The following is an 11,094-nucleotide window of genomic DNA, read 5'->3' as shown; positions in this document are numbered from 1 at the left end:
CTCGCACCAAGCCTACGGTGCGCGTCGCCAGCCCGGCCCGGACTGTTCCTGCTCCACGCACCAAGCCAGTGGTGCGAGTCGTCAGCCCGTTCCGGCCCGTTCCTGCTCCACGCACCAAGCCAGGGGTGCGAGTCGTCAGCCCGGTCCGGCCCGTTCCTGCTCCACGCACCAAGCCAGGGGTGCGCATCGTCAGCCCGGTCCGGCCCGTTCCTGCTCCACGCACCAAGCCAGGGGTGTGCGTCATCAGCCCGGTCCGGCCCGTTCCTGCTCCACGCACCAAGCCAGGGGTGCGAGTCGTCAGCCCGGTCCGGCCCGTTCCTGCTCCACGCACCAAGCCAGGGGTGCACATCGTCAGCCCGGTACAGCCCGTTCCGGCTCCACGCACCAAGCCAGGGGTGCGCATCGTCAGCCCGGTCCGGCCCGTAGCTGCTCCACGCACCAAGCCAGGGGTACGCATCGTCAGCCCGGTCCGGCCCGTTCCTGCTCCACGCACCAAGCCAGGGGTACGCATCGTCAGCCCGGTCCGGCCCGTTGCTGCTCCACGCACCAAGCCAGGGGTGCGCATCGTCAGCCCGGTCCGGCCCGTTTCTGCTCCACGCACCAAGCCAGGGGTGTGCGTCGTCAGTCCGGCACAACCCGTGCCTGGGTCACCGGTGCCTGGTCAGGTACCGGTCAGCTGCTCCACACCGGAGCTGAAGCAATCCGCTCCTACGATGTCCAGTCCAGCTCCAGCCAGCGGGGCCAGACCGGACCAGGGGCGCTACGGGGGGGATGATTGGAAGGTGGTGGGCAAGCCCGGAGCCGGAACCGCCTCCGAGGAGGAATGCCCACCCAGCCCTCCCCTGTTTGGTTTATGTGGAGGCGCGGTCGCAGTCCGCGCCTTTGGGGGGGGGGGTACTGTCACACCCTTGCTCTGGGGACTCTATATGTTGAGCCAGGGTGTGTAGTTTCTATGTGTTTTGTTCTATGTTCACAGTCTAGTTCTTGTATTTCTATGTTGGCCAGAGTGGTTCCCAATCAGAGGCAACGAGTGTCAGCTGGTGCTGGTTGTCTCTGATTGGGAGCCATATTTAAACAGTCTGTTTTCCCTTAGTGTTTGTGGGATCTTGTTCCGTGTTGGTTGTGTTAAACCTAGGACTTCACGTGTCGTTATCGTTTTGTTGTTTTGTTCTTGTTATCACTAAGATAATAAAGTATGTTCGCTCATCACGCTGCGCCTTGGTCTACTCCGTTCAACGATCGTGACAGAAGGAGTCAGGCGCAGGAGGGTAAATCACAGTATACAGAGTTTATTCCGTAATCCAGCGTAACTAGTCCAGTGCGCAAAACAGGCGCACTGGAACAATCATGCACACGGGGAAAATACTGAGCTCAACCGAGCTACTAATCCTCACAATGAACAATCACCCACAAGGACAAGGGGGGCAGAGGGAACACTTAAACACGTACTAATGAGGGAAATATGAACCAGGTGTGTGTAATTGATAAGACAAGACAAATGGAATGATGAGATATGGAGCGGCAGTGGCTAGAAGGCCGGTGACAACGAACGCCGAAGCCTGCCCGAACAAGGAGGGGAGGCAGCTTCGGAGGAAGTCGTGACAGAGCATAAGAGCATTAAAAGGGGAGAAGACCAATATAAGTCTGGCCACGTGAAGAAGTGCAACTATACTGAGGGGCAACTTACCGGTTTGGTCAGCATCAGGGATAAAGTTTATCCTGTGTCAGTGAGTGTAGCTATTAAGTTAAGTTTGAGCATCTTAGCAAAACAATGTGTTCTATACAGCTGTCAACATTCAACAAGAAAGGAGCCACTTAATCAATTATATAATCATTAACCAGATTAACCAGATTATACCAGACTTTGATAAGTGATAACTCAGGTCTAGAATGTTGTCATTGATGAGAATGAATCTAAAAATCTTTTGACATGCAGAATTGACTTTGTTTAGACATCCAGTATGTATTGTAGTTTCATGACCAGAGACTTCAAAGGCACACTATTTATATATTTGGAGCGGTACATGCATTCACACAGTCTTGATTCATAGGATCCTTCCCACTATATGATTGATATGTCAAGTGGTAAAATCCCAAGGTACAAATTTAAAAATTAATAGAAAAAAATGCACTTGTCCTCGTGAAAATTACAGTTAATTAAATATTCTACAGCTGTAATGTCATCAACCAAATCAATCTTTATTTATATAGCGCATTTCTTACAACGAATGCATTTCAAGTTGTTCAAACTCATGCATTGAAAGGCATGTGGCACTTAACATCCTTCCTCTTGGCAGGTCTCTATAGGTGACCAGGGGATTCTCTCTACCACATGTGAATGCCTCCGTGGAGCTCATAAGTGTAGCCATGCAGCCTATTTTGGCGGTTCACAATATCGTCCGTACGTATGTGGAATGCGAGTGGAGGAAGCCAGCCGTGCCCAACCAGGTGCAGTCAGTCAGTGGAGGACCTGCACCCGGTCGAAGACTATAAGCCTCTGTCCCTAGAGCCCAGAGAGGAGGATCTTCAGTGGCTAAGGAACCGTCTCCGGGACAGGTTCAGTGGAATGGCATGTCTCCTTGAACCTGAGCCAGAACAACCGCTACCCTCTCTGTCATCCTTGTCTGTACCGGACATTGTTAAAAAACAAGGGCACCATCCTGGCTGGTATGGTGCTGTCGGTGGAGCAGCAGGAGGCTATAGGGCAGGTAACAGTTGGACAGCGCACCAACCCCAATTGGCACACCATGAGGAGAGGGAGGTTGACGGCCAGCAATTATGGAGCAGTGGTTAGGGCCAAGCGCGTTACTCCATCACTGCTAAAAAGGGTCCTCAGATCAGTCGTTGGATGAGGTGTTGTCTGTAAAGTGGGGCACAGATAATGAAGAGGAGGGCACCAGACCATCCAGTGAGGCATCAAGGCAAATGGCTACAGGGATGGATGTGCAGGAGTCAGGGCTTTGGGTCACGGGGTCTTGGATCCCGGGTGCCTCGCCGGATGGTCTGGTGGGGTTTAAAACATGGGGAAAAGGGGACATAGAGTCAACATTTTTATACATCTACAAATTCAATGTTTTAGAAAATATTGTATCATATTTGATGAGTTACTGGCCTGTCCGTCCACAGGCTCGATCTGCTATATGTCTCCACAACTGGATCACACTGGCACAAGATGTCTATGCACCGGATGGCCTGAGGGATGCACTCCTATTGGACTGGAAAACAAAGAGACATTTGCTGTATCACCATCTTTATCTGGACAGAAAACACATTGTTTATCATACTCAACACCCAATCATCATCCCTCATTGTTTGTTCTTGATTCCCAATCAACAGTTTTGCTCTTCCTCTTCTGCCATGGTGGATGAGCTACCTTTTCTGGTAAATACAGGGCCATTTCTCTTTCCCACCGGAAAATGGCAGCTACAGACCCAAATGTTGTCACTGGGTTTCCGGTCTGCCCATCTGAAAGACAAAAAAAAGTTACTTTTACTAGCTAGCTAAGTTGATTACTAAAATGATAACATCTATATTAAAATATCATAACCCACAGACTTGACTATAGTAACGGTAAAATAGACTGGGCTTTGCTCTATCTGCACATCTAAAATGGTTGGGATTTTCTGCTGGGATGGAGGAATTATCTAGAATGCTCAACTAGATGACCAGGCAGTGGTGGGAAAAGTACCCAATTGTCATACTTGAGTAAAGGTTAAGATACCTTAAAAGAAAATGACTCAAGTAAAAGTGAAAGTCACCCAGTAAAATACTACTTGAGTAAAAGTCTAAAAGCATTTGGTTTTTAATGTATTTAAGTATCAAAAGTAAATGAAATCTCTAAAATATACTATTAATTAATAAATTATTTCAAATTCCTTATATTAAACAAACCAGACGGCACAATATATTTTACGGATAGCCAGGGGCACACTTCAACACCCAGGCATCATTTACAAACGAAGCATTTGTGTTTAGTGAGTCTGCCAGATCAGAGGCAGTAGGGATGACCAGGGACGTTTTCTTGATAAGTGCGTGAATTAGACAATTTTCCTGTCCTGCTAAGCATTCAAAACGTAACAAGTACTTTTGGGTGTCAGGGAAAATGTAAGGAGTAAAAAGTACATTATTTTCTTTAGGAATGTAGTGGAGTAAAATTAAAAGTAGTCAAAAAAATAGCAAAGTAAAGTACAGATACCCCAAAAAACACTTAAGTAGTACTTTAAAGTGTTTTTACTTAAGTACTTTAAACCACTGTGATCAGACAGTCTAGGGTACTATATGCCCGAAGAGGTGAAGTATTTACATTACATTTACATTTTAGTCATTTAGCAGACGCTCTTATCCAGAGCGACTTACAGTTAGTGAGTGCATACATTTTCATACTGACCCCCCGTGGGAAACGAACCCACAACCCAAGTATTGCGATGAGCTATACGACTGCACTTCTTATTCTACACTAATTCTCAAGAGGAAAGTTAAAATCCTCAGCCGTAAATTAGGTCACTGAGGAGGACCAACAGTGATAGGGGATCGTCTGAAAGGGACTGACATGCAGGGATGTAACAAAAGGATGTTGGACAATGGCCAGCAGACCACGACTTCTACATTCAGGTCCTAAATCTGTGGCATGCGATGTTTGCAAAGAGACATTTCACTGGGGTGTCAGGCTAGTTTGGCACATTGTCTACTAGCCAAATCTGAAAAGTACTTGCCTCGGGCTAGCTTAATTTCCATCCCTGCTGACATTTCTAACTGACTTCACAGGTAATTTGATTAGTCATGTACAACAGATGCACTCGTGGAACAAAACCGTTTCTGTGTTTTGTATGGGGAAACATTGAGGCCACAAGTCCTTTGTGAGCTAGCTCACCAACTTTAGCTAATGTAGCTAACTAGCCAACCAAGGTGCCTAACTAGTTAGCCCACCAGTCGATATTTAGCTAGCTAGCAAACATTAGTTAACCGTTTGTGTAGTCAGACACACACACACGCTATCAGAGAGAATATTGTTGAACCAAATCATGCAAACGCTGTTCAGTTTTTCATCAGTTGACTAAAAGTCCCCCGAAGACCATACTGACACACATGGCTTTTCTTTGAGTAGTGTTTGAACCCGCAACAGGTATCCTAAAATGTCAGATTAGAAACCACATATCACAGTATCTGAAATTAGCTGAGGAATTCAGCTATTGGACCTCTTCCATGGTGACGTCACCCTTGAAACAACACCCTCAACAGCGTCCTCCTCAGGTTTCTGACATTCAGGAGTATGCTATGTTTGTGATCCATTCAGATATAGCCTGGCCTTGGTTTGTCATAAACAATTTTCATTAGGAATTTATTGCATATTTTGGAAAGATAGTGTTGAGTCATTGACGGACGCATATAGCCACTTTGTAAATAATATGCACATCATGGATGTTTACCTCTATGCTTATTGAACCAACAGCCAAGACAGCCTAATCACAAGTCCCCTGTAATGAATTCTAAAGCATCAAAAAGGCAAGAGGGCAACAAATCATGAACCAATAAACATACATTTTTACTGGAAGAAAAAAGAAAACTATTTAATAAAATGATGCACCAAAACTCTAAAAGATGTATTGCTACAACAGCCTTTCTCAAACTCTGGTTCAGCGCCTGTCCATGGAGGAATACTTGCTGGTCCGGGGGAAATTTGTCTTGAATATGATTGGTATTTTTGGGGGTCAGCGGCATATTTGAATCAAATAAATACTTGCCATACACTCTAAAAAGTCAAGGTTCCTGGAGGATCCTTTTAGGGGTTCTTCAAATTGAAACTGTGGGGGAACCCCTATAAGTTCTTCGAAGAACTCTTTAAAAGGGTTCTTCAAAGAACCCCTTTTAATGGATCCTCAAATAACCTTTTGAATAACCTTTTGGGGTAAATTTTTGAACTACTCCCCCCTCCCCTATTATTATTTGTATTATTATTATTATTGGTAATACGCTTAACAATAACAACAATAACACAATATTTTAGTTGTCCGTTTTTATTAGGATTTTAGTGGCAAAGCAGAATAAAAGAAATCTAAATATAAGGTAAACTCCCAGCAGAGCCCCGAGTCCAATGGGTATATCCCCTGGCATGTTGATATTGGCATGTTGATGTTAATGTGCTGATGTTCTTTGTATCCATAGCCAGAATGATTTTGCAGTGCATGGTGATCGAACAGGTTTCCTGTTATATCATCTCCCGAGTGGCGCAGTGGTCTAAGGCACTGCATCGCAGTGCTAACTGTGCCACTAGAGATCCTGGTTCGTATCCAGGCTCTGCTGTAGCCGGCCGCAACCGGGAGACCAATGGGGCGGCGCACAATTGGCCCAGCGTCGTCCAGGGTAGGGGAGGGAATGGCCGGCAGGGAGGTAGCTCAGTTGGTAGAGCATGGTGTTTGCAACGCCAGGGTTGTGGGTTCGATTTCCACGGGGGGCCAGTATAAAAATAATAATGTATGCACTAACTGTAAGTCGCTCTGGATAAGAGCGTCTGCTAAATGATGTAAATGTAAATCAGAGCTGTAGGGAGGGTGAAGTCTGCGAATCCAAAAAATAGTAATTATACAGATGATTAACAAAACATGCACACGACAGCTGCAAGTCTCTTGTGGTATGTCTCTATATGCTTGGCACATCTAGCCACTGGGATTTTTGCCCATTCTTTAAGGAAAAACTGCTCCAGCTCCTTCAAGTTGGATAGGTTCCGCTGGTGTACAGCACTCTTTAAGTCATACCACAGATTCTCAATGGGATTGAGGTCTGGGATTTGACTAGGCCATTCCAAGACATTTAAATGTTTCCCCTTAAACCACTCAAGTGTTGCTTTAGCAGTATGCTTAGGGTCATTGTCCTACTGGAAGGTGAACCTCCGTCCCAGTCTCAAATCTCTGGAAGACTGAAACAGGTTTCCCTCAAGAATTTCCCTGTATTTAGCGCCATCCATCATTCCTTCAATTCTGACCAGTTTCCCAGTCACTGCCGATGAAAAACATCCCCACAGCATGATGCTGCCACCACCATGCTTCACTGAGGGGATGGTGTTCTCCAGGTGATGAGAGGTGTTGGGTTTGCGCCAGACATAGCGTTTTCCTTGATGGCCAAAAAGCTCAATTTTAGTCTCATCTGACCAGAGTACCTTCTTCCACATGTTTGGGGAGTCTCCCACATGCCTTTTGGCGAACACCAAACGTGTTTGCTTATTCTTTTCTTTAAGCAATGGCTTTATTCTGGCCACTCTTCTGTAAAGCCCAGCTCTGTGGAGTGTACGGCTTAAAGTGGTCCTATGGACAGATACTCCAATCTCCGCTGTGGTGCTTTGCAGCTCCTTCAGGGTTATCTTTGGTCTCTTTGTTGCCTCTTTGATTAATGTCCTCCTTGCCTGGTCCGTGAGTTTTGGTGGGCGGCCCTCTCTTGGCAGGTTTGTTGTGGTGCCATATTCTTTCCATTTTTTTTAAATAATGGATTTAATGGTGCTCCGTGGGATGTTCAAATTTTCAGATATTTTTTTATAACCCAACCCTGATCTGTACTACTCCACAACTTTGTCCCTGACCTGTTTGGAGAGCTCCTTGGTCTTCATGGTGCCGCTTGCTTGGTGGTGCCTCTTGCTTAGTGGTGTTGCAGACTCTGGGGCCTTTCAGAACAGGTGTACAGTCGTCGTCAAAAGTTTTGAGAATTACACAAGTATTGGTCTTCACAAAGTTCGCTGCTTCAGTGTTATGAGATATTTTTGTCAGATGTTACTATGGTATACTGAAGTATAATTACAAGCATTCCATAAGTGTCAAAGGCTTTTATTGACAATTACATTAAGTTTATGCAAAGAGTCAATATTTTCAGTGTTGACCCTTCTTTTTCAAGACCTCTGCAATCCGCCCTGGCATGCTGTCAATTAACTTCTGGGCCACATCCTGACTGATGGCAGCCCATTCTTGTATAATCAATGCTTGGAGTTTGTCAGAATTTGTGGGTTTTTGTTTGACGACCCGCCTCTTGAGGATCGACCACAAGTTCTCAAAGGGATTAAGGTCTGGGGAGTTTCCTGACCATGGACCCAAAATGTTGATGATTTGTTCCCGAGCCACTTAGTTATCACTTTTGCCTTATGTCAAGGTGCTCCATCATGCTGGAAAAGGCATTGGTCATCACCACACTGTTCTTGGATGGTTGGGAGAAGTTGCTCTCGGAGGATGTGTTGGTACCATTCTTTATTCATGGCTGTGTTCTTAGGCAAAATTGTGAGTGAGCCCACTCCCTTGGCTGAGAAGCAACCCCACACATGAATGGTCTCAGGATGCTTTACTGTTGGCATGACACAGGACTGATGGTAGCGCTCACCTTGTCTTCTCTGGACAAGGTGTTTTCCGGATGCCCCAAACAATTGGAAAGGGGATTCATCAGAGAAAATGACTTTACCCCAGTCCTCAGCAGTCCAATCCCTGTACCTTTTGCAGAATATCAGTCTGTCCCTGATGTTTTTCCTAGAGAGAAGTGGCTTCTTTGATGCCCTTCTTGACACCAGGCCATCCTCCAAAAGTATTCGCCTCACTGTGCGTGCAGATGCACTCACACCTGCCTGCTGCCATTTCTGAGCAAGTTCTGCACTGGTGGTGCCCCGATCCTGCAGCTGAATCAACTTTAGGAGACGGTCCTGGCGCTTGCTGGACTTTCTTGGGCGCCCTGATGCCTTCTTCACAACAATTGAACCTCTCGCCTTGAAGTTCTTGATGATCCGATAAATGGTTGATTTAGGTGTAATCTTACTAGCAGCAATATCCTTGCCTGTGAAACCCTTTTTGTGCAAAGCAATGATGACGGCACGTGTTTCCTTGCAGGTAACCATGGTTAACAGAGGAGGAACAATGATTTCAAGCACAACCCTCCTTTTAAAGCTTCCTGTCTGTTATTCTAACTCAATCAGCATGACAGAGTGATCTCCAGCCTTGTCCTCGTCAACACTCTCACCTGTGTTAACGAGAGAATCACTGACATGATGGCAGCTGGTCCTTTTGTGGCAGGGCTGAAATGCAGTGGAAATGTTTTTTTGGGATTAAGTTCATTTTCATGGCAAAGAGGAACTTTGCAATTAATTGCAATTCAAATTGCCATCATCAAAACTGAGGCAGCAGACTTTGTGAAAATTAGTATTTGTGTCATTCTCAAAACTTTTGACCACGACTGTACATATACTGAAATCATGTGACACTTAGATTGCACACAGGTGGACTATATTTAACTAATTATGTGACTTCTGAAGGTAATTGGTTGCATCAGATCTTATTTAGGGGCTTCATAGCAAAGGGGGTGAATACACATGCATGCACCACTTTTCAGTTATTTATTTTTTTGAATTTTTTGAAACAAGTAATTTTTTTCATTTCACTTCACCAATTTGGACTATTTTGTGTATGTACTTTAGATGAAATCCAAATAAAAATCCATTTAAATTACAGGTTGTTATGCAACAAAATAGGAAAAACGCCAAGGGGGATGAATACTTTTGCAAGGCACCTTGTCCATAATGTACACTCTAAAAGAAAAGGTTCCTGGAGTATCCTTTAGGGTTTCTTCAAATTTAGGGAATTTGGGGGAACCTCTAAGTTCTTCGAAGATCCCTTTAAAATGGTTCTTCAAAGAACCCCTTTTAATGGATCTTCAAAGAACCTTTCGAATAACCTTTTTGGGTACATTTCTGAACTCCCCCCTCCCCTATTATTAATAATAATACACACAACAATAACACAATATTTCAGTTGTCAGTGTTTATTATGATTTTAGTGTCAAACCAGAATATAAAAATCCAAAGATGAGGTAAACTCCCAGCCGAGCCCCAAGTCCAATGGGTATATCCTCTGTCGTGTTGATACTAATGTGTTGATGTTCTCTGTATCCATATCCAGAATGATTTTGCAGTGCATGGTGATCGAACAGGTTTCCTGTTATATTCATCAGAGATGTAGGGAGGGTGAAGTGTGTGAATCCAAAAAAAGTAATTATACAGATCTTTTTAAAAACCATGCTCATGGCAGTATTCATACCTTGGTTTTTGTGGTAAATGTGAATGAAAAAAAACTTCACTTTTGATAATGTTTTTTATACAAATACCTTGTCCATAATGTAGAGGCCTCTGGGATTTTCATTGAAGAGGTAAGGGAGGAGGATGGTAAATGTGATCTGCATAATAACATACCAATACCTATTGACATACCTTTGTATGCCTCCACCTCTGCATACCTGCAGACACAGACACAAAAGTGAGCAGTTCAGTCATCTGCCTTCAACATATTCTTATAGCCTACATAAGGAGGTTCCTCGATGAACCCCACCTCCTATGGGGTTCTTGGAAGAACCTTTTGGGGGCAATTTCCAGTGCCAAGAACCATAAGGTTCTTTGAAGAACTTTGAGGCTCTTAGAAGAACCCTTGTTGAACCCCTAATTTTTTTAGTGTACCCGCAACTCAGCGAGATGGCAGTGAAGACGTTAATCCCTTTTTATTCTACCTACTTATGTGAGACCAGCTTCTCCTCTCTTGCTGCAAAAAAATCCAAATATCGCAGCAGACTGGCTGTTAAAAACACCTTGAGTGTCCCTCTCCTCCTTCCCTCCGTCGTTTGAACGGTTGGTGTCCAAGAGACAGGCACACTCATCTCAATGATTAGGTGAGTCAAACATCTTGTACTATTCCATTTTCTAAATAATGTATATATCGATAGAATGAAAGATGTATTTGTTTATAAAGATTCAGTTGTTACATTGTTTTTATTGACAGCACAGGTAATGTGATTGTGTATAATGACTAAATTATATTTGTATTGTTTTTTATTTATAGACAGACAGCCCCAGAACACAGCCCATACAGACAGACAAACAGACAGCCCCTGAAGACAGCCCATGAAGAAAGCACAGAGAGAGACACTGCCCATGAGTACAACACAGACAGACAGACAGACAGACAGACAGGCAGGCAAACAGATAGACAGACCAACAAAGAAGGAAGCCGAGTAAATACAAAATTCATTAATTTAGTGTAAAGTAAAAATAAAATGAAATAAAATGTGTGTTTTTATAAAGAAAAA

This window comes from Coregonus lavaretus (assembly GCF_964263955.1).
Source record: "Coregonus lavaretus genome assembly, chromosome: 33".
NCBI classification, from domain to species: domain Eukaryota; kingdom Metazoa; phylum Chordata; class Actinopteri; order Salmoniformes; family Salmonidae; genus Coregonus; species Coregonus lavaretus.
The sequence above is the reverse complement of the archived record's forward strand: the minus strand, read 5'-3'. Positions refer to the sequence as shown.